A 25,039-nucleotide genomic window follows, 5' to 3' on the forward strand; every position below is an offset into this window, starting at 1 on the left:
ATTGCTTGAACTTGCAAGCCAGAGGTTGCAGTGAGCCGAGATGACGCCACTGCACTCTAGCCTGGGAAACAGTGTAAGACTCCATCTCAAAAAGAAGAAAAAGAACTACCTAGAGGAACTATTACAACTCAGATTGTCAGATTGCTAGGTGCCACCACTGAGTTTCTGTTTAAAACTGGTCAAATACACATAGGAATGATCATCTGAACCATTTTAAGTGTACAGTTCAGTAGTGTTAAGTACATTGACATTGTTATACAACCATCACAACTATTCATCCACGGAACTCTTTCCATCTTGCAAAACTGAAACTCTGTACCCATTAAAAAATAATTCCCATTTCTCCAAACCCCTTGTCCCTGGTAACCACCACACTACTTTCTGTAAGTTTGACTACTCTAGGTACCTCATGTAAATGGAATCACGTAGTTGTGTGTGTGTGAAGCTGGCTTATTTCACTTAGTATAATGTCCTCAAGGTTCGTTTATGAACCTTGTGTCATGTAGCATGTGTCAAAATTTGACTCCTTATTAGGGCTGGGTAACATTCCATAGTATATATGTACCACATTTTGTTTATCCATTCATCCACTGATGGACACTAGGGCTGCTTTTGTCATTTGGCTATTGTGAATAACGTTATGAACATGGGTGGACAAATGTCTCTTTGAGACTCTGCTTTCAGTTTTTTGGGGTGTACACCTAGAAATAGAATCCTGGATCATATGGTAATCCTACCTTTAATTTTCTGAGTCATACTCATACTGTTTTTCCTACTGTTGCACCATTCTATATTCCTACCAACAGTGTACAAGCATTCCAGTTCCTCCATATCCTTGCCAACACTTGTTATTTTCTTGTTATTGATAGTGGCTTTGATTTAAATTTCCCAGATGATTAGTGACGTTGAGCATCTTTTCATGTGCTTATTGGCCATTTGTATATCTCCTTTAGAAAAATGTCAGCTCAAGTCCTTTGCTCATTTTTTAATCAGATTGCTTGTTTTGTTGTTGTTGTTGAGTTTTGGAGTTCTTTATATATTCTGGATATTAACACCTTGTCAGACATCTTATTTGCAAGTATTTTCTCCTATACTCCTAAGTTTTATTTGGGACCTGAGATTTGCATTTCTAACAAGCTCCCAGGTAATGCTGCTGGTCCAGGCCCCAAGATTTGAGAACCACTGCTTTCCAAAGCAAGTGTTCAGCACTTTACATGTATTAACTCACCCGAGCCTCATATTATCATTCTTGTTTTATGAAGGCAGAAATGGATTCTCAAAGAGATGAGGTAACTTGCTCAAGGTTATTCCACTAAGTGGTAAAGCAGAGGATTTCCCCCAGGCCTTCTGATCTGACACTGTGCTATGCTATGCCATGCTATGCTATGCTATGCTCTGCTATGCTATGCTATATCATCTCTGTCCAGTCAATCAAATCAGCTTTCCAGAGAGTATAATCTAATGACCAGGCCAATGGACTGAGAGAACAACAGGTGATGCTTTGCAAGCTCTGCCTCTTCTTTAAATCAGAACTCAAATACCAGCCCCCTTTCCTTGAATGTTGCATTCTGGCTTCATTAAGATGAGTTTATTGAATAAAAGGAATCTGCTCTAAGGTAATGGGGAAAATGGTAGTGAGACAGGGTGGGGGACACTTGCCAAAGTGAAGCTGGACCAGGCTCACTGATGAACGAATGCCCTCACTCGAGAGCTAAAAACTGAGCTTTGGTAGATTAGGCAAGTGTTGTGCCTTCTTCCCAAGGTTGTGTATGTTTGGACATTTCCTCAATAGCAGCTCTATTCAGTCAGGTCCACGACCATCCCAGATGAGGCTTTTTTGTGTGTGCAGGAGGAGAAGGCATCCCTCAGCCTATGTAGTCAGCCTCACAGATGCCTGGCCAGGCCAGTGAAGTAGGGGTGGGTTGCAGGCCCCTGGTGCTACCTAACAGAGCACTGTTTTGGAGTGAACAGCCTGCACAGCTAGAGGTTAAAGCATGATAAAATGAAGTGTGTCATCAGTACTCTTGCTATATTTTAACAACCTTCATAAAGGTTAATGCTACTATTGATTAAAAGGGCTTGGGAATATATAAGGTCTCCCAATTACTCATTTCCATGGATTACCAAGGGCTGGTGGCAAGTATGCCCTATGGGTAAAAGCAATTCATGGTTTTGTGATGCTCATGTAGTGACTTATTCTGATGTAAAGATAGCTATTTAAAGTCTGCCTTGAAACTCTGTCCTTTATTGACCATGAGAAAAAAAATTCACCCCTCATAGAAACCACCAATAGCATTATTGCAGAACCTGTTGCTTTTGTGTTAGACTTTACAGCTGCAAACTGAAACCTGGTGGTTTGTGGTCAGTAATAAATAGAAAATGTGGAGGTCCCTGGATGAAGACATGAATTTTTATTTGTCTTCAGATATTGACATTCCCCAGAGCCACCATAACAAAAACAGAATTAAGATGCAAAAGGAATTCAAGACTTGCCTTTGCTATCCCAAGTCTGGGAATCTTTTCAAATTTAAATGAATATCTGTCAAACTAATTAAGAGAAGATGCAATGCTCTTGTTCTGTGCTCATTAGAGAGCAACTTACTGGTCATAAATTCCTCAGGGTGTGGGAGTGAATAGGTCTCTACCCTCTAGCTTAAGATTCTTGGCTTTGTTTATTTCCAGTTCAGTCTGTTCATCTCCTAGACCCAGAAGGACCACAAAACATGTACTAAATCAAGCTTTAATTCCATAAAACAGAAATAGATCAGATTTTGATATGTTGCAACTGATGCTTTTAGTCAATAAAACTGGAGGAAATGATGAGTATTTGCTTGTATTTGAATGGCATCTTTTTTCCCAAGATGCTTTATATTCCTGATCACACTGCAAATCTCAAATGTTTCACACACACACACACACACATATAAATATTACACACACTCACACACGTGCACACACACACATTTTTGAACACATTGCCATTTTTGAAGATTTTGAAATTGAGGTACAGTGAGCTGATTTGGTAAAAAAAAAAAAAATGCAAATTGTCAGAGTCAGAGTAGAGTTTAACATACCAAGATCTGCAAGCTGCTACAGCATTTTTTGGACTCCTGCCAGCTACCCAGTACAATGCTACATATGTAATTTAATGTATAATGCATGTAATTTATACTCCCAAGAACTCTAGAGGTAAAAGTTTTTACTCCCATTTTATTTATTTATGTACATATGTATGTATTTATTTTTTGACAGGGAGTCTTGCTCTGTTGCCCAAGCTAGAGTGCAGTGGTGTGATCTCGGCTCACTGCAACCTCTGCCTCCAGGGTTCAAGTGATTGTCCCGCCTCAGTCTCTCAAGTAGCTGAGATTACAGGCACCCACCACCAGGCCCAGCTGATTTTTGTATTTTAGTAAAGATGGGGTTTCACTATGTTGGTCTCGAAATTCTGACCTCAAATGATCCACCCACCTCCCAAAGTGCTGGGATTACAGGTGTGAGCCACTGTGCCCAGCCTTTACTACTATTTTACAGATACAAAAACTGACATTCAGAGTAGCTAATGTGCACCACACTGGTAAGTAGCAGTCAGTAGTAAGCATAACACTTAAAAATATTTGTTTGTTTAAAATACATAGTATTCGTTGGCTCACGCCTGTAATCCCAGCACTTTGGGAGGCCGAGGCGGGCAGATCACAAGGGCAAGAGATCAAGACCATCCTGGTCAACTTGGTGAAATCCTGTCTCTACTAAAAATACAAAAATTAGCTGGGTGTGGTGGCGGGCGCCTGTAATCCCAGCTACTCAGGAGGCTGAGGCAGGAGAATCGCTGGAACCTGGGAGGCGGAGGTTGCAGTGAGCCAAGATTGTGCCACTGCACTCCTGCCTGGCGACAGAGAGAGACTCTGTCTCAAAAAAACAATATATATATGTCTGTGTATATATGTATAAATATGTATATATGTGTATATATGTATGTGTGTATATATAGAGAGAGAGAGTATTGTGCCTTTAATACATTTTCAGAACTATGAAATGATAAAGTGTGATTCTGTATCAAAAGTATTATTATAGAATGAAATTTAACTGTAGCTATTAGAATTTTTATCAAGTGTCTTTAAAGTCACATTTTAGAAAACAAGGATTTTTCCCATCTATTTAAAAGCAAACATCTTTTCATTTTGTTTTCGTTTTGTTTTTGCTCTGGGATTTGTGCCACTGAAAAAATATTTTCCCCCTCTTCAGCAACTTAATTAGGTTTTTTCCCTTTGTTGTCACTTAGCTAAGTTACATAGTTCTCTCAACAACTAAGCAATTCTATTTGATGTTTATAGTTTCCTTTTGCTATTTATTTCTTAAATAGGTTTATTTTAATTTCTGCTTACCCAAGTTTGAGGAACGAGTCATACCTGCCTGTTCTCTGACAGTTTAAGGGGATACAGAATGGGATGTGTTGAGGCTAAAAGGCATGCCAAATTCAAATCTAATTTATAGTGCTCATTATTTTTCCAACTTTTCTTAGAATTTTTATAATGAGAACTATTCTCTCCCACTAGAATGCAATAAAATGGTGCCTCGATATCTCTCTTCCAGGCTGTATGTCATTTAGTTATTTCCTGGATAAATCCTGGCTGTTGATTTCTCCACTTGTTTTTAATTAAAGTTCACTCTGATGATGCTGTCATGGCCATGACTCCACTGCTGCACCGACACCATTGAAGTCATCATGAAATAGGGCTGACTGATCTTCCTACAACAAATCTTTCCACATGTACACTCATACTGATGCTTTTACCGCCATGGGGGCATTACTTTTCAAGCCTGCATTTGAGCTGCATAAGAGGTATTTAAATCCAAATCAGTTCATGTTTATTAGTAATGCTTCGTTCAGCACTGTATCAAAGGTGCATGCACCTTGACCCTTGAGGAATTCAATCCAGGGAAACATATTAGATTGATTTTTGGCATTTTAGAGACAAAATGTACCCTAGAGATAAACTAGTTCACATTTTTGGTTTTATAGACAAGTAACTCCTTAGCCTTATATAGTCTGGTAAAATTGTTTACTTACTACAAATTCAATCTAAAATCAACAGAATAAATTGCTAGAAATCTTATTTTGAATGCAAGGTCACTTTCGTCTTATAAAACTTACTATTTTAGTGTTTCAACATCCCTACTATTTCTCTTTCCTATACTGCCTTAGATGGTTATGATTTCAAAAGTTTCAGACATTGTCTAACAATTACCAACATCAATGCTTAAAAAAATGATTTCTAATATTTTCATGGTATCCTTTAGGTGGATGGTTCCCATTTGAACATTTTAACGAGGACATTCAAACTTTCAAGAGATCATTTTGATCAAGCACCTTTGCTCACCAGAATAACACACAGACAACTTAGATACCACACTAAATTTAGTTGAGCTCAAAAGCAATCATGCGTCTTTATGCAGGTGAGACATGTTCTAGAAAATAAATTGAAAACCCAAAGCTGCAAAACCATCTTTACCTGTTTGTGTACAGCATTTTGATCCTATCATGCATTAGGAACAATAAATATTACACATGTCAGCAACCTGGCATAAATATAGCCAGACCATATTTGATATCAACATCCTTTAAAGCACAATCAACCAATAGCCCCCAAGTATTACAACAGGCTAAAAGAATTGAAAGCATCCTCTTCCAAGGCAGCCAGAGGCTCCAATTCTAATATATGTCCTCTGCTGCCTGAAGACTGAGCTGCTCTAGAGGCTTAAGAATACAATATGCAGCCGGGCGCAGTGGCTCAGGCCTATAATCCCAGTACTTTGGGAGGCCGAGGTGGGCAGATCACGAGGTCAGGAGTTTGAGACCAGCCTGGTCAACATAGTGAAACCCCATCTCTACTAAGAGATGGGGTGGTGGGTGCCTGTAATCCCAACTACTCAGGAGGCTGAGGCAGGAGAATCACTTGAACCAGTGGGGCAGAGGTTGCAGTTAGCTGAGATCACGCCACTGCACTCCAGCCTGGGAGACAGTGCAAGACTCCATCTCAAAAAAAAAAAAAAGAATACAAGATGCTTGTTCTCACTCATATGTGGGAGTCGAACAATGAGGACACGTGGACACAGGGAGGGGAACATCACACACCTGGGCCTGTTGCAGGGTTGGGGCTTGGGGAGGGATAGTGTTAGGAGAAATACCTAATGTAAACGACGAGTTGATGGGTGCAGCAAACCAACATGGCACATGTATACCTATGTAACAAACCCGCATGTGGTGCACATGTGCCCTAGAACTTAAAGTACTTAAAAAAAAAAAAAAGAATACAAGACAGTGGTCTTATTCCATTATTTTATATGGTCATACTACATAGAAAGTTAGAGGCTTTGCTCATACAAATCAATCAATAAATGTCCTGTTAGTTGCAATGTACAGTTTTTTTTTGTTGTTGTTGTTTGTGCTTTTTGTTTTTTGTTTTTTTTTGAGACAGAGTCTCACTCTCTCACCCAGGCTGGAGTGCAGTGGAGCAATCTTGGCTCACTGCAACCTCCACCTCCTGGGTTCAAGTGATTCTCCTGCCTCAGCCTCCCAAGTAGCTGGGACTACAGGTGCGTGTGACCACACCCAGCTAATTTTTTGTATTTTTAGTAGAGACAGGTTTCACCGTGTTAGCCAGGATGGTTTCAGTCTCCTGACCTCATGATCCACTCTCCTTGGCCTTCCAAAGTGCTGGGATTACAGGTGTGAGCCACCGCGCCTGGACAAGTATGTGTGTTTAAAAGATAACTATCTCAAGGAACATGTGGAATCAGAATTAGGTGAGTTTATACCGCATTACACTTGGGCAAGCTGCAATGAGTCTATCCATTAGTCCATCTTTAGTACAAATATAGAAAAATAAAATACAATGCAACAATAATGATGACAATAAAAATAATGTATCTTGAGCATTTACTATGTGCTAGTTACATGCATAACTCATTCAATTCTTATAATCACCTTCTAAGAAAAATACTATGACTGTTATCCTCATTTTGAAGATAAGGAAACTGAGGTATCAGGAGGGAAGTGATCTGTCTAAGGTTGCACAGTCACAGAGTGTCAGTGGCAGAGCCAGGATTTTAATCCAGGCAGTCTGGCTCCAGGGTCCACCATACTAACTCTTCTGTTATATTTGTACAGTGAGTTCCACGGAAGTATCTGGAGATACATTCACATTTATCATAATGAAAAGTAATTTGTTTTCCTAGAGGCTGGACCAAGAGAGATCCAATTTAACACCAACCTATTTCATATAACGAAGCTTATTTATTGTAATTAAATTAATTTTGCCTACTATATATCAATATATTGCCACTAGTAAGCCCCAGAACTGGGTAATCTTTCCAGACAAAGCAAAAGCATTCTAAGGGGAAAAAAATCAAGAAAATTAACATAAGGCTGTATCATTTATTATAAATTTCTATATTTTAACAGTTTTCAATAGACACATGCATAGAAAAATGTATATTTAACTTTATATGTTGTAAGATATAAATTCATAAAATCTAGGAGAGAAATCCTTTGTCCAACATTTCTTTTTCCTGTAGGTGATGACCTACAGGACTTTGTAATTTTTTTAGTTATTCTTAAAATCATTTGAGTTTTCTTTGTATTAGGAGCAGTACTTATCATAAGGATTGGGATGGTAAGTACTCAAAAAATAGTTCATAAAATAAGTCAAGGAAAACAGCGGAGAAAGATTGAAAGGAACATTCTGTAATTGCTCCTGGATGGCTTCACGCTTGGCAAGTATTTGAAAAGCCAACTTTCCCTTTCCTTGAAGGGGAGTGGTGAAATGTGAAGACATTTCCTCAACCAACTTCTTTCTTTCTTCAGCTATCTTTATCAACACAAAACAGCTGTGTGTCCACAGTGTGCTGAACCAGTCAGCTGAGAAGTGAACCCTTGAATCAACCTGGTTGTTGTTTTTTTGCACCTACAGTCTTTCAAGCACTTGGCCTGAAGACTTTGGGGACTGAATTGTCTGACAATTTGAGAGCTATATATGAAGAAGATAGTCCAGACTAAACCTATAAGAAAGTAGAAGAGTAAGCCCAGGTGTGGTGGCTCACACCTGTAATCCCAGCACTTTGGGAGGCCAAGGTGGATGGATCACCTGAGGTCAGGAGTTGGAGACCAGTCTGGCCACCAACATAGTGAAATCCTGTCCCTACTAAAAGTACAAAAAATTATCTGGGCGTGGTGGCGCACCTGTAGTCCCGGCTACTAGGGAGGCTGATGCAGGAGAATCGTTTGAACCTGGGAGGCTGAGGTTGCAGTGAACTGAGATCACGCCACTGCACTCCGGCCTGGGCGATAAATAAATAAAAAAGAAAGTAGAGGAGTACATTTTCCTTACATAACCTGAGGAAAATAATTTGAATGAACAGGATGGCTAATTTCTTGCTGAAAGAGACAGTACAGTGGTAGAAGCTCCCAACAGCTGTTATTTTACTCAGTGTTTCTCAGCCTTGGCGCTACTGAGAACTGGGGCCAGGTAATTCTCTATTGGGGGACCTTTCCTGTGCATTGCAGGATTTTGGCAGCATCCCTGACCTCTACCCACTAGATGCCAGTAGCATTACCTCCTCCCCACACCACACACAGTTGTGACTATCAAAAATGTTTCCAGATATTGTTAAATGTCCCCTGGAGGGAAATAGCCTCTAGCTGAGAACCACTGATGTACTTTTTTTTTTTTTTTTTTTTTGAGACGGAGTCTTGCTCTGTCACCCAGGCTGGAGTGCAGTGGCCGGATCTCAGCTCACTGCAAGCTCCGCCTCCCGGGTTTACGCCATTCTCCTGGCTCAGCCTCCCGAGTAGCTGGGACTACAGGCACCCGCCACCTCGCCCGGCTAGTTTTTTGTATTTTTTTAGTAGAGACGGGGTTTCACCGTGTTAGCCAGGATGGTCTCGATCTCCTGACCTCGTGATCCGCCCGTCTCGGCCTCCCAAAGTGCTGGGATTACAGGCTTGAGCCACCGCGCCCGGCCCACTGATGTACATTTTTAACCATCACCAAATTTTATGTCCCTTTTACAGCAAACTATGGGTGGCTAATTTTAAACACTCTGAAAACTTCTCTTCCTTCTCAAAGGCATGGGATAATGCAAAAGTAATTGTGGCTTTTGCCGTTAAAGTCATTGCAAAAACTGAGATTACTTTTGCACCAACCTTATAGATTTTAGAGTAGTATAAAAATACAGACTTTCCACTTTTCCTAGTTCCTCATTCTGTTTCATTTTTGTGGTTGCTTCATGAAGATTCAGTGGCAATCAAAACCAGTAATACTTCAACACGTATTTCTTATCTCAGGTATTTTTACAGTATTAACTCCTGAATTCTCACCACTCCCTTTTCTACAGGTGAGATAAGAAAAATACTCGTTCGTTTTCAGTTACAATACAGTATAAAAATGTTGTTAATTTGTAAAAGCGTTTAATGGGAGTATTTATAAAAATTTCCATATTGCACCTATGGGCAATGAAAACTGGCAGCACCATCAGGAACATTCCAGAGCAATGACCAAAGTTACAGTCACCCGGTGTCTTATCAAGACCATTTCTTGATAAGAAAGTTGAAGTACATTTTCTTTAGGTGCTATTAGCTGCTGAAGCCATGGGCTGGTAGTTAATTAATGTGGTTTGCTGAATTATTAATGTAATATCAAGTGTAGCTTCAGTGGCCTATTGTATCCTAGGAAAACAACTTGATCATGTGAAAGCTGAAAGTACCACAGTTTTCTGCTTTCTTTCCAGTGATTTCTATAGTCTAATGGTATGCTTCTCTGTCCCAGGCATAATCAGCACAGTATCTCAAGACACGTCAGGAAGGAGCAAGCCACGTATATATCCTGCTCTTTGACTCACGTGGCATGGAACTCTTTCTCCTCAGGTTAACCCACAAAGAAGGCAACGTGATATATATAGTCAGCATCTAATAGATGCAGGCCCAAGGAATAATCAACGGCTGCAAAAGCAAATCTTTTTTATTTATTTATTTTTTTTTTTGAGACAGGGTCTCACTCGGTCACCCAGGCTGGAGGACAGTGGCACAATCATGGCTCACTGCAGCCTTGACCTCCTGGGCTCAAGCCATCTTCCCACTTCAGCCTCCTGAGTAGCTGGGACTTACAGGTGTGTGCCACTACACCTGGCTAATATTTTTAAAAATGTTTTTGTAGAGATAGGGTCCACTACATTGTCCCGGGCTCGCTGATCCTCCCACCTCGGCCTCCCAAAGTGCTGGGATTCCAGGTGTCATATCTTTTCTTGATATCTGAACACTGGCATTAATAACAAGTACAGTAGCACCAAAAAAGCTCACTTCCACAGTCACCACTCGTCACCAGCATGTGGCCTGCAGATCCTATGCCAAGCACTCCACTTTCCTTGTCCCTTAACCCTCATAACAGCTCCATGAGAAAACCATATTTTCCTGCATTTTACAGATGAGGTTCACAGAGATAAGTATTCTGCCCAAAGTGACAGATGGTGATGAACTAGGAATTCAAACCCAGGACCATTCAACTTCAAAGCCTGTGCTAGGACACCATCACAATAAGCACAGGGAGACAGAAAGAATGCTGCTGACATGTCCACCATCAGAAACAAAACAAAAAACTGCTTTCTCCAAAACAATGAGAAAGGGTCTAAGGTACCCGAGATTTATATTATTTTCATCTTGAGAGAAAGAATAAAGGAGATGAACTAACTTTCTGTAGCTGGGCATTACTCTCCGACCTATCTTAACTGGGCAAACTATCCACTACAGGAGATTTTGCTGTACTTGAATGGGATCACAATGCAAAAGACCCTACAGTTCCCTTTCGTATCAATTGCTCATTCTCTGAAGGGACACAACTCAAGACCAAGGTCTTTTTCCTCTGTCTCAAAAGCTACTACTGAAGCCCTCCTTTTGATCTTTAACCACCATGATTATATAAAGAACTTTTTTATTGTTATTATTCAACAGGTAACACCTCAGCACACACTACGGCAAAGTTCTTGGGTTTATTGATCTTTACTGGGATGTGATAATCTCCCGCTGAGCTGCTAAAGCTAAAACCCTAGGAGTCATCCTCCTCGCCTTGCTCCCCTGCACCCAAGCAGCCAGCCCGTCACCAAGTCTACCTGCTGTACCTTCTGGATATTCAATGCATCACTTCCTTTCCTTCCCCTTCCACAGCTGTCATTCAGGCCCCCATTATTTTTCACCTGTTCCAGCCTTTTCTCACTAGTTTACTTTCCTTTGGACTTAACATCTTCAAAACCACCTCCCAAAATGCAGCCAGAATCGTCTTTCGCAAGCACAAGTCTGATTTTGTCACTACTCTGCCTTTTAATTATTTATTAATGCCCCATCACCTTTCTGGGTTCTGTTCAAACTCATGAGCATCCTCACACATACTCTTTAGTCAAAGAATACTAAATACACTCAGACAGGGTTACCCCCTGCCCATGTGGCCCCTTGTCAAACCAGAAAAAGACACCTCCTCCAGGTGGACACAGCTGCACCAGGGGGCAAAGCCCAGGCTGAACTTTAGCCCCTGCTCCCCACTTCCTGGCCACCCCTATCCCATCCCCACCTTGTCTTTTAGCAGGTCACAAGTATGCCATCAGCCCTGCAGCCCTGACTTAAGGTTCTCTTTGAGTACCTCTCTGCCTTTGCGTAAGCTACTTTATCTAGCTAGAATGCTTTCACTCACTAAATTCATCTACCAAACGCCTGTTCATCCTTCCAAAGATCAAGACAATCATCCTCCTGCAAGAAGCTTTCATCTTTTCTATGCTACCAGAAAAACTTCATTATAACATGCCTGTTATAATCATAGATTTTCCTATCTACTTTCACTAGTAGATGTTGCATTCTCTGAAAGCAAGAACCTGGTCCTTCAGATTTGCATGCTCACAAAGCCTAGCACAGTGCCTGGGAGATTGTAGACAAATTGTTGCTAAATGCCAAACAAACAAATAAATGCTGACTTGCTGTCTTAGCCTTGTCACCGTGTTAGATGGGGGCCTTTTGCTTCCCCCACACCCAGCAATTTGGAGATTACACCACGGGATCTGCTTCCTCAAGTTACATAATCCCTACTCAAATGGCTAGAAGCCAGATCTCATTTAGCAATTATTTCATTAACCTATGATTAAGAAGAATAAACATCTTGGATTTCAGCTTCCTGTCTCCTCTCGACAAGTTCACTAATAGATCTGTCACTGAACATTTTGTCCTTCACTGGATCCTGCTCCTTTCTTTCATCTTCTCCTCCTCCCTGTCTTGTTCTACTTAAGAAGAGCAATCCAGCTGGAGGGTGGGTGCGTGGGAATTTGTGGGACTCTACTTTCACAAATGTTTATACCATTTTCATAACAAAATAGTAAAAACAAACATTAAAAAAAATCTATCCATACTTCCTGAATGACAGTCTCAATGTCTCCTATTTCCACCTTCCAAGGGATTTTTCTCATTAGTCCAACTGGCCTGCCTCGATGGCCACACTGATTTTGTTTATTACTTCACTCTGCTCTCCTAGTCACTTGCTCCTCGAATCCTTTACTAATTTCCCACTAATAGGAATCCACAATTCTCTTCTCCTATTTAAGTCAGGCCAAAAGGAATACAGCCACCAAATTTAAACTCCCTGTCAAAGGCACTTGTATATCTGAAATCAAGTCATTTTATTTATGAAAAAATGTACTTGTCAGTAGGGTGGTCTCTTTTCCTGAGTCGCTTTAGGAAAGACTTGGAAGATATTAAACCTTTTATCAGAGACAGAGGTTACTGTCTCTCTATTACCATCTATTCTAGGAGAACAGGTCCCGATCAAGCCCCAGTTGAAGGGGTGAGGCTAGACCAGCTCTTCCTCAGCTATAGGCAGAGCTGTTCGCATTGCTGCTGGTGCGACCTGGTGCTGGCACAAGGCTGAGTTTATCGGGTGATAAGGCTCTAGAGCTGTGGGGCACATGGGGTAGAGTCCAGTGATGGCTCTGGGGTGAGCCAGGGCCACACACTAGTAGATATGGGGGACAGAATCCCAGAAGCTTAGGAGAATGCTTCTGATGGGATTTTGTTATTGTTGTTGCAAATGACACAGTGACACTGAACCCACAGAGAAATTCAAGCAAAAATGGGAATTTCTTAGGAAGGCCAGGGATGGAGATGGCCTCAGGGACTGGAAGTTATTGTCAGGTTCTTCCTTGGGAGAGGCAGCATCTGTTGGAGTGTGTGTGTGTGTGTGTGTGTGTGTGTGTGTGTTTCTCGGTGCCTATCTACCTACCTATACATCTAGACACAGTCATGCATTGCTGAACAATGGGGATATGTGACAAGAAATGCCTGATTAGGCAATTTCATCGTACAAACATCATAGACAGTATTTACACAAACCTAGATGTTATATGCAACATCTTTTGCTTTTCTTTTTAGAGACAGGGTCTTGCTCTGTTGCCCAGGCTGGAGTACAGTGGTGTGATCACAGCTCACTGCAGCCTCTAACTCCCAGGCTCAAGCCATCCTCTTGCCTCTAACTCTTAAGCAGCTGGGATCATAGGCACAAGCCACCAGACCTGGCTCTCTATTTTTTCATACGAAAATGTCCCAGCACATTACTGAATATCAAACATTTCCCCTACTTGATCTGCAGCACCAATATCAAGTACTGTATATCACTTCTGTGTATGCTCCATTATCAGTTTACAGAACCACTGTCATGCATGGGGTCTGTCATTGACCCAAATGTTATTATGTGGTGCATGAAAGTATATAGATAGAGCAAGGTGAAAAAAAAAGACCTCACTTTTATCTTTGCAATAGGATTCAGTGTGTGTGCATGCAGGGGTAAAGTATGCAGAAAACAACCACAGAGCAGAGAACTTCAGGTTTACCTTATCCCAGATTAACAACTGCAAGAGTTCTGCCTCCTCTTAGACTCCATGTAAAAAAAGAGAACATTCCAAAGAAATACTCTGATTCGCCTGGCTTAGACACTTGCTTATCTAAAACAGCCCTCATAATTGTTTACTCAGTGGTCACTGTTCCCTGTTTTACTCCATAAGAATAATTTTGATTCCATTGCAGCATCAGATAATGATGTGCTCAGAAAGTCAGCTCCTTCATCATCCGAAGGGATTAACCATTGCCTGGTCTATACTATTCATGGTAATCTGACTCCCTGCCAGTTACTAGTGTAGACAAGGATATAGGACATAAGCCTAACTAATGAGATCTGACTTGCAAAAAAAGAGAGTTTGCAGGAGGATTTTTTAAAAAGTATTTCTCATTCTTGATGAAATACACAAAACTAGAACTCCTTCCCTTCTTCGGACAAGGCTCTGTGAGGACATGATGCCTGGAGCTGCAGCGAACACCTTGCAACCATGAGGAACAAATGTAAGGAAGAAAATCATCATGCTAAGGGTAGTAGAATGAAAATACAGACAAACCTGGAGCTTTGATGACATCACTATGCCATTAAATCAACCCTGGCACCATGTCTTTCAGAAAGCCAGTCTGCGGGCAAAGCAATGGAACTGATGTTCAAAGTCAGCTGAAATGAACAACTATACAATCCAAAAAGAAGGTGAATAGCTGCCTACTTTCTAAATAATAATAAGAGTTAATGGTTATTGAGTTCCTATTACATGTCAGGCAGTGTTCCAAGTGCTTTATATGTATTATCTCACTTAAACTATACAATAACACAACAAGGTAGAAACTTTGAGTATTCCCTACTTTTTAGATAAGTAAATGAGGCTCAGAATTGTTAGGTAACCTACCCAAGGTCACAAATTCATCAATGCCAAGGTTGGAACTCATACACAGGCCTTCTGACTCTAAGAGCTTTTTACCACTAGGTTAACGTTGAGGTGTTCCTGGCTTCCTACAGTTGGATTTCAAAAGCTTCCTTCATATCTTGATATCTTCGTCTCTTTTTATTTGAGCTGGTGTAAGTGAGTTTATGTTCATTGCACCCAAAGTTTCCCTTAGACACTGGCATTGTCAAGACTCAGGCTTCCTTTCTCTACTCCATAACAAATCTGTGAGTTTCAATGTCCATTTGTTAAATGCACCAAATCCAGATCACACAGTAAAGCCCTGATTTAGTGGAATTCATGGCATTCCAATGGTTCCCTGTTCCCTCCCCAATTGTCACATAGCAGGTGTTAGTCTGACATCAGGGTCCTTTGGAGGTACACTTCCAGTGCAATGTGATTTATTAATTAAACTACGAATGAGTACCTAACAAGGGATGAAATTGTTGACACTGGTTCAAACACTGTAATTGTCCCATGATGTCCTCACCTCTAATTTTATGCTTTTTAACTTTTCAAAGTTAAAGTTTTTATGTAAATGACATCCTGTGATTACATACATCTCTGTGACTCTTGAGACTAGGAAGGCATTTCTATGGCCTTACTATTGTTTATTCACGTCACACCCTCACTCCCTCACTCGGTCAACAAATATTTGAGTATCTGCATGCACCAGGCACTACACTAGGCACTGGTATCAATAGGTTATGTTCTCTGCCCTCACAGAGGGCAATAAAGTGTAATAATATGCCATATCAGTTTTCCCTCTAAATCAACAGGAGAGCTAAAACAAATAAAAAGTGCACATAGGATTAGACATCTTGTGGATGAGAAATCCAGTATAGCAGCTAAAAGCAGACTCCGTTGACAGATGACCTGGGTTCAAGTCCCTGTCACTGTGTGACTTTGGATTAGTTCCCTGTATCTCAATTGTTTAACCTGTTAAATGGGGACAAAAACTGTAGCTCTGTCATTGGGTTAAGAGAGATAGCATTTTTGCGAATCACTGAGAATGTAATAAGCGCTACAGAAACATTTTTCCAAAAGAAAAAAAGAGCTTCAGTCCACTCTACCCACTGATCATAACCGAGCAACCTGGCAGCCAGCAGTAGTGATGTGACAACATTGGAAACTACAAACAGGGACATAGCATCATCAGTGTTGGGAACTGGGGTTCTGGGCACCAGGACCAGGGTGACACTGCAGGAAAATGACCCTATTTCACTGTCCCTAAGTGAAATAGGGCTTCTACAATCAGTTGTTTCCGGCTCTCAGAATTCCCAAACTAAGGCGTCAGTTAAAGAGAATTTAAGGTGACTTTTCCTGAATAATTTGGTTTTTAATAAGCAGATCTTAGAAGGATGAAGCAGAAGCACAAATTTGGAAGGGATCTTAGAAGTCAAGCTCTCACTCAAATTTTTAAAAAGAGTTTACATTGCTTAATAATTAGAGGAATGCCATAAAGATTACTGATTTACAACTAAAAATATACAACATATGTCATCAAAAATAGTGGAACTCATGAAGCCGAAAGATTCGAACTTGACCAACTAAATAAATAACAGGGCCAGTCATCATGGGTGGTTTTATCATTCTTTTAGATTTATATTAAATTATATCATCCATGTTCTTTACTGTCTTCGGGTTGAAGAGGTAAAAACATGGTACCTTTCTGGGTCATTAATTACACGATCTCTGGTAGGATCCCAAATCCACTAGGGGTTATTCCTTAACTCCAAAGAGGTTCTTTGGGTATGTCATATGAATAAACTCAAACCCCTCTGACTGTTGATTGATTAATCAGCCTCTCCTGAAGTATTTCCAACAACGAAGGTGCACATTTTTAGACAGATCTTTTCATTCATTGAGCATCTCTAGTTATCATCAATAATTCCTTTTGTTGCTCCCAAATCGCTTATGGTGGTTCTGGAGCAAGGCTATCCCTGACTCTAAATGATGGTCTTCATATGCTTGGAGAAAAGGATTCCCTGACTTGTTCTAATTTCCTGAGCTAGTCATCACTAGACATGAGTTATGACCCAAGTCCCTCAGGTTCAAAGGAGGATATCAACAGAATCTAGACATTCAAAGGGGTGTCCAGGAAGATCACTTTGAGAAAGGGTCCCTGAAGTGCCCTGAAAGGTAATCTTGCTTCTGGACTCTGGGGAGAAGAAAAGCACATTGACTCCTTACTTTCATTGTATCTGCAATATGCTCCTCCCTACCTCGAATCCTGCCGCCTAGAAAAGGGAATTGATATCAAGACTCAAACATGAGTACATTGTGAGATCATGTGAATTCAGTGGAATTCAACAAGACTTTTGTAGCTGAAATTGGAACCAAATGTCTCAAAATACACCTGTCCCTAGAGAGCATGGACTTGGTACTTTCAAAATGGAAACAATGATTTAGTTTAATCAGGGCCAGTTTTTTAAAAGTAAGCTTTATTTCTCTGTAGGTGTGACAATATAGACTTGGAACCTTCTCAGCTGATAGAATTTTATATTTAAGAGGCCAAGGTTGGGAGTTTAATTCTCATAAGAAACAATTAGCTTTGATCAGAACAAAGCTCTGTGCTGTGTGCTCACATCATTCCATCCTTAAATCCCAGACTACATAGTGGTAATAATAAATAAATGGATGACAGCTAACAAGTACAGAAGATTTTTTGTGTGCTAGGCACTCTATGGAAGGCTTTGCACAAATTATTTCATTTAATGCTCACAACTGCTCTGTGAAGCAAGTTCTCCTAGGATTTATTCAGAGTAAAAGCTAACTGCCTCCCAGTGACCCACTCTATCTCTCTGCCCCTGCCACATTCTGCTCCACCCACACTGGTCTCCCAGCTCTTTCCCAAACACATCTGCCCCAGGGCCTTTGCACATGCTCTTCTCGCTGTCAGCAGTGCTCCCCAGGTAACCTTCAAGGCTCATTTTCTCCCCTCTTTCAAGTTTTCTTTTAAATATCATCTTCTTAGCAGGTCCTTCCACCACCCCCTAGAAAATTGCAATACCCTATCTGCCATCATATGACATACTTCTCTGCTTTATGTATTTTCCATAGCAGTTATCATTTTCTAGCCTATAATACAATTGACGTATTTTTGTGTTATCTGACTTGTTACCTGTATCACTTGACTAGAATGTGTGCCAGAATTTGTTCACAGTTCTAAACACGGTACCTAGAAACCCAGCTGATACACGGTAGGCACTTCACAAACATGTGGTGGTTATATTGTATATGGGAGGCAATACACACAAAGAGGGTAAGAGTCAGGCCTTTTGTAGAAAGAAAAACCTCATTAGGAACCTGTGTTTCAGAAACCAAACTTGAAGTACATATCCCTTTCCAGGTAGGTTGGCGCCATTACTAAGGGCAATGTAATAGATCTAAATAACTCATAAGTAGAGGCTGGCGCCATTACTAAGGGCAATGTATTAGATCTAAATAACTCGTAAGTAGAGGTTGGCGCCATTACTAAGGGCAATGTATGACATTTGAATAATACGTAAGTAGCAATACACACCACCAGTCAAGAATAAAAAGAAATATTCCAAGTGTGTTCCATATTCTGGAATTATGTAACAATAATCAAAAATCACTTGGAATATTTTACAACTCTTCTGGGAAATTTTTTGTCACAAAACTTGAGGGAAATGTGCCAAACTGAAAAATGAAGGAGATCTAAAAGTTCTCATGAAAATGTTTTCCCAGGGTTGTGCCACAGCAAGAATGACAGTGTATAATACTTCTTTATAGATGCCATTCAGATTCAAGGATCTTTTCCCAAGTTCCTTTTAGGTGATTATATTTAACCTCCTTAACAATGCAGGAATCCAATTTGCAGATGAGGCACTGTGATCTGAGAGGCTGTGTGCCTTCCTGAAATAGCCCGGTAAGGGGCACAATGCAGAACAGAATAGAATTCTTTTGTCTCTGTCTGGCATGCCTGCCCGGGCTTCATGTATTTATCATTTTACAGTGTCTTCTATCCTGAGGGAAAATCCTCAGTTTTTGTAAATGACTAACTTAATGTCTCATCAATGAAAAAATATAGAACTACAAATATTACTTTCCCTATCTCTTTTTCTGAGGTCGTCTGTTGCACAGATTCAAGAGATTCATACCAGAGGGCATACATCATCATAGTAAAATTAGTGTCTTTGTCTGAAGTTCATTTCACCAACTAAATAGTCAGGCATATAAAGCTCACATTATTACAGAGGGGGAAAAATGCAGCTGCTGACAGGATCACTGAGAGCAACAAATACCAGGAAAATCTCAAAAAACTGACCACTTTTTTCTTAACCATATTTTTGCTGACTATTTTCTCCACAGCCTTGGAAACTTGTTTTCACCTCCATTCCTTTCCAAAAAAAGAATTTTACCCTGGGGGAGAAAAAAAAAATTAAGACCTCAACACCAAGTACAAATTGCTCATTTAAAGAACAGGCATGAAGGATGTGGGGGCTTTTCTTGCTTAAAAGCTCATCACTCTGTAGAAAGAATCTGAATGCTGTCCTGATTCTTCTTGAGCAATGGAGCAGTTTTTTGGTTTTGTGTGAGTTAATTTTAATTAAAAAAAAAAAAAAAGCACCATTCTTGAGAAGCTGTTGCTATGAGACTTCCTGGGCCACAACAGATGGCCACAAGAACAGTTCTCAGGCCTCAGCTCCGAGCTCTGAGGCCTCCACTCAGGCATACCATTAACATTCCTGAAATACCTTCGGAGGCAATGCAGGCCAGCCACCTTCAGACGGCTCACCCGCAGCTGGCCTCCCTGGTCAAGGGCCAGGGTTGAAATTTGTTATAAATGAAATGATCAGGTCTTTCCAGGAAAAAGCCAGAGGAGAGAGGGTGGTGTTCTCAATTTAGGCTTCAGGAAAACTTGACCAGCAACCCACTAGAGTTTTGAGTTGTTCAGGTGAGCACATACCCAATTCATTTCATTGTTTTAATGCTCTCTCTTTCAGTCACAGAGTCATCTGGTTAAGAGAACCAGCATATTTTTGGCCTGAAGCATTTTAGTGCCCAGAGAGAACTGCTCAGGGAAAGGTTTAAGGATCCCTGATTTCCCTTTTGACAGAAAGACAAAAATGAAAGGAAAACCGCATGGTATTTGCGGTTCTAATTTCTCACTAACTTCTTGGTAGTGTTGGACAAATTCTTCCATTTCATTCTTTTTCTCTCTCTCTTCCAAATTAGGATAATGATATATGACCTACCTCAGATGGAAGAACTAGTGATCCACAATTAATAAACAACTGAGAAATAATTGCATAAATATCAGGTCACTAAGACCGGGCCTCCACTGCTGTGAGTAAAGATAAGGGAAGAACTTGGAGATTCCCTTCAGAGGCTGATTGCTGGGACCCCCGCCCCTGGAGGGCTGATGGGCAATGCTGAACACAGGTTTTAGTGGGCGGAGTCTACTGGTAGCTCTAGGGAGCTTTGGTACTTGGAAAAAAAACGAAGTATTTCTGAGCAGCCATAGCTTCCCAGGGTGGGGCTCATTTACATTCCAACACCAGAGTTTTTGCTTTAAAGCGAGGCTTCCAATGCAGAAGCGAAGTTCTCCTTCAGTGACTGATGCCAGGAGTCTCTTTTTCTGTTTTTTGAGACGGAGTTTCACTCTTATCACCCAGGCTGGAGTGCAATGACACAATCTCGGCTCACTGCAACCTCCACCTTCCGGGTTCAAGTGATTCTCCTGCCTCAGCCTCCTGAGTGACTGGGATTACAGGCATGCACCACCATGCCTAGCTAATTTTGTATTTTTAGTAGAGACGGGGTTTCTCCATGTTGGTCAGGCTGGTCTCAAACTCCCGACCTCAGGTCTTGGCCTCCCAAAGTGCTGGGATTATGGGCATGAGCCACCGTGCCCGGCTAGGAGTCTCTTGATCACTTGTGGAACATCAGTCATTCTATCAGTTTCGGTTCACACAAGTTTGTTGAGAGCTTTTATGTCAATGAGATCAGATGATATGCCCCCAATACTGCTCTGCAGCTATCATTTGGGTTTCATTTTTTAAACCAGTCAGTCGAACTAAGAAGCAAAATGGTGTGAGACAGCTTAGCTTCATGCCTTCCAAAATCATCCATTTGTCCGAAAGCATACCTTACCACCTGTCACCAAATTGTGATCATTAAGACTGCTGGGGATTTTTTTGTTTATTTTTTGTTTTCTAACAAACATGCCTTTTAGGGGTTTGGCCTAACAAGGAGTGCTACCTTTTTCCTATTAACGAGTGACATTTTAATGAAGTCATCTATGGAGCAGGTGAGGAAGCTGTTTCTTTTCCCATGTGTCTAGGGCTACCCAAACTCAGCTTGCTTGTCTATTCCCTACAGCCAGAGCACATTGAGCTAAGGGAGGTCTTCACCCAGCTAGCTGTTCAGCTTCTGAACTCACAGGCCTCTCCAGCCCCAGGAAAAGTCAGGGGCCCAGGCTGGACACTGTGGGGAGAAGAAGGGGAGAGAGACAGAAACAGAGAGAGGAAGGTGTCTGATGTTTGCAGCCTTCCATTCGCAGAGCTGAACCTTCCAAGCAGAGCCAATGGGGTGCACAGCGTGTGTCTGGGAGGGGGAGGCTGCGTGGCTTTCTTGTGCCCCACTGTGTGTTGTGGTGTCCACAGCACCAGTAGGGACCCTCACCAGACAGCAGTCCGGAAGCCTGACAGGCATTCCACAGTTCCCGGAAGGGGGCTTTTAAAAATGGTCACTCGGGAAACAATAAACTTAAGATACTTAATCCCCTTGCCCTCCAATCTAACTCTCTAATGGTATTATTCTTGGCATAAAATATCTATTTATCATAGTTATTAATGAATGTGTTACATTACATATTTGGAGTCCTCTGGTACTCTGCAGACATGAACAAGGGCTTTCTACACTCTTAATATGAAACGTGGGTTTTGTGACTTTGTTTACTTTTTAAGTATTGTTAAGAAGTTTTTCAACCCGCTCTCTCCCTTTCTGTACCTTTTTAGGATACTGGGGTTTTTATGGAAGACAATGATTAGGGCTAACATTAGGGTATAAGATTAGGGTATTTATCCATCTCCATACAAAAAATGACTTATCCTTAACTCAGGAAATTACCTTTGATTTACATATATTCTCTAGGTTGTAATTCATAAGCAAAGGTAGATTTTTAAAATATAAATCAATGCCAAATGTTTAATATCTATTTAGCTTTCCAATGTTCATTTCTGTTTAACTCCTTCAACATTTATAAATTCACTTTTTCTCTACCTACCTATGGATCTATATTTTAAAATCACTTGCATATACATTATATTTTTAAGTGATTGCTATAGACTTGTGTGATGATCATATTTCATCTGCTGAGTAATGCCATTTCTGGTGCTTTTATTCATCAAAACAGTGCTTTTTATATTTATATTAAATGTTACTAATGTGTTATCTTAGTATAGGAAAATGTTTTTATGAAGACACTTTACTGCTGAAAAAAATGGAAAACTCCAACTGGCTATAATCATTGGAAGAAAAAAACACATTTGAGGATGATTAACACAGATTTTGAATGACCTGTTTGCCCTATTGCTGTTTATCACTTGAACAGAATCATTGAGAACTGGTAAACACCTTCCTTTCATGAAGGTGTTTACATCCTTGAAATTAATGAGGTGGGAAAAGTAGTCTTAGAACCTCTTTAGATTTATAAAGAGAACTTTACCCATTTTCAGAATGTTTTCAACAAAAAAACAATTTTAATCCAAGTGAAAATTACTTTCCTTCCTATCACAACAAAACAGGGTGAAAACACTAGTACCAAACCACCAGTCTTTTTTATCCATCTTCAACTATTAAATCCTCAAGTTATAAATATGGTGACAGCAACCCCAGAGAAAAGACAGGATGGTCCCTGAAGTATGTATCAGTTGATTTATAGTAAAATTAAATTAGAGCACAGTTTAGGCTTAATCAGAATCACACAGAATTACATTCCTAAGCATCTCAACTGTTGCTTAAATGTAGGTGCTTGTATTTATAATCCGACCTGCTCTGAAACATAAAGGATGAGAATAGTGAGCCCACCAATCAATACAATCCAGTTTTGCTGTTGAAGTGTAATTCATTGATTCACCCATGTTGAACAAGCCTAAAAAAGAAAAGCTGCCTTCATATCCCAAACGAGAAAGTTAAAGATAGCTTTAAAAATAAGTTAAAATCAGGCTATAAATTCTGAGGTTGCATGATTGGAGGGAGCCAAGATATTCAGGCTGACTTGGTATTATTATACAAGTTAGCATATATATTTGTTAGCCTTAACTAAAAGTTACTTTACTCTGTTATCACTTGAACTTCTCATCAAATAGGAAAAAGTGCCCGTTGCCTGGGAGGACTAGAGTCATTTGTCAAGCTCTCTCCTCCCCATGTACGTCTTTATTTATTCTTTTATATTATTTTGTCAGCATATCTGACAGCTCAAAACTTTGGTGATTTCATCATAAAGGCCTAACTTGAACAACTTCCCTAGCTATCTTTAGTTTATCTTCCCAATACTGGCATTTCTGCCAACATCGACGGACAAATAATGTCATCGAGAAATCGCTGGTTTAAAATGGACTTACCTTAAGGAAGTCTATGCCCAGGCAGGTCCATTGTCCTCAGTTATCTGTTGGACATTTCTGTCTTGCGTGACACTGGGCCAAGGCTGGCCCACCTCGGGAGCTTGGTGGCTTGGGGGAGGTGGCCTAGAGGCACGGTTCTGGCCCAGGAAGGATCCGCAGGAGCCAGCCCGAGGAAGGCAGAGCTAAGACACAGGTGTCTGACACCACAGACGCACCTCCGCTGGGAACCTGGGCTGCCCTGATTAGCCAAGCACAAAAGGCAGTTTGAATGACTGCCTCCTCCCGGCCAATCGCCGGCCGCCTGCCTGACAGGAGCAGGCCTGCTGATGTAAGGGGAAGTCCACTCGGCCAGAACCTGAGAACCGGTTTCCACAGCGCTGGCACTTCGGCTCTGGCGTGCATTCCCGCCGCCACTCGCAGGAGCTGCTTGTCGGGCTGTGGTGTCCTGCCCGTCCCCAACAAGTGTCGCTCTAGGGTCCTCTGACTCATAAACACGACGTGCTGTGAAGACCATTAAAGTGAAGGTAAAGAAGAACACAGCGTCGGCAGCCTTATCTGCCCTTCCTCCCAGCCCTTGCCAGTCGGGTTTCTTTGTAGCTAATTAAGTTCAATTTTTAATTAGCTATGGTTTTTGCAAGCAACAGTTTCTTGCAGACGCTGGGAGAAGAGGCAGGAACAATAAAGAAAGATCTTTCTACAGTCATTGTTCTCAACAATGAAATTCAGTATTATAAAAATCATAGACATAAAAATAGATCATTTATAATAAAGATGCTGCTCATAAAAAGACAAAACAACAACACCGCATTGCATCTTAGAATTCAGCACAATGGGGTGCGATGCAGCCTGCCTTTGTAGATGAAATCATAACAGGTTTCCTAAACTCCATCCAGTTAGAGACTTTACTTAAATCTATCATCTGAGGCCCTGAAACCGCAATCCTTTGCAGCTGTATGGATAAGTAGTGCTTAATTCAAGTTTGGTATTTGCCCCAGACTGTAGGGGTCAGCTTAACAGTAACCATAGACACAAAGAGAGAAAGAGAAAAGGCACACACAGAAAGAAAATGGGACTCCAAGAGTGTCTGAGTTTATGGGTATGTAAATGTATTTTCCTTAGAGCCATCATGATGGGAAAAAAAATTATAGAATACACAGACAACTTATAAATTTCCTTGCGAAAGAATTTGAACAAGATTTGCAGGTTATTTTTAGGCATAGAAAGAAAGAAGAGAGAAAGAGAGCATGCCGCCCTCCCCACACACACAGAATTCTGAACTCACAGTGGCATTATTTTCTACAAGCAGTAGTAATCATTCCAGACACCAAGAAAGTCTGAAGCATCCTCAAAGTTATCATTGCATTTCAATGGTGATACTGATTTTATTGAAAGATTGTTCCTGTATTAACTAGAAAGTCTGTCTCTCCAGAATGTTCCACTTGAGTTGCACAGTTATTTATATCTCTATAATGTGAAATATAAGGAAATGAAATAGAGGCAAATGTGGGATAGGAATGGGGTGGGGTACAGAACCATCTTTCTTTCTTTTTTTTTTTTTTTTTTTTTTTTTTGAGACAGAGTCTCACTCTGTCGCCCAGGCT

At 40.8% G+C, this 25,039-nt stretch overlaps 1 protein-coding gene across 1 annotated transcript in view; it reads right to left on the reverse strand.

The window, feature by feature from the left end:
* Nucleotides 1-23,998, reverse strand: part of SHROOM3 (shroom family member 3) — a 203,375-nt gene extending 179,377 nt beyond the window's left edge. Inside the window, exon 1 of the mRNA XM_033214359.1 lies at nucleotides 23,439-23,998. The gene's annotated coding sequence lies outside the window, so the exon portion shown is untranslated. The remainder of the gene's footprint in view (nucleotides 1-23,438) is intronic.
* Nucleotides 23,999-25,039: the final 1,041 nt, after the last annotated feature.

The sequence above is a fragment of the Trachypithecus francoisi genome, unplaced genomic scaffold, assembly GCF_009764315.1.
Source record: "Trachypithecus francoisi isolate TF-2019V2 unplaced genomic scaffold, Tfra_2.0 Lachesis_group1, whole genome shotgun sequence".
Taxonomy (NCBI): Eukaryota; Metazoa; Chordata; class Mammalia; order Primates; family Cercopithecidae; genus Trachypithecus; species Trachypithecus francoisi.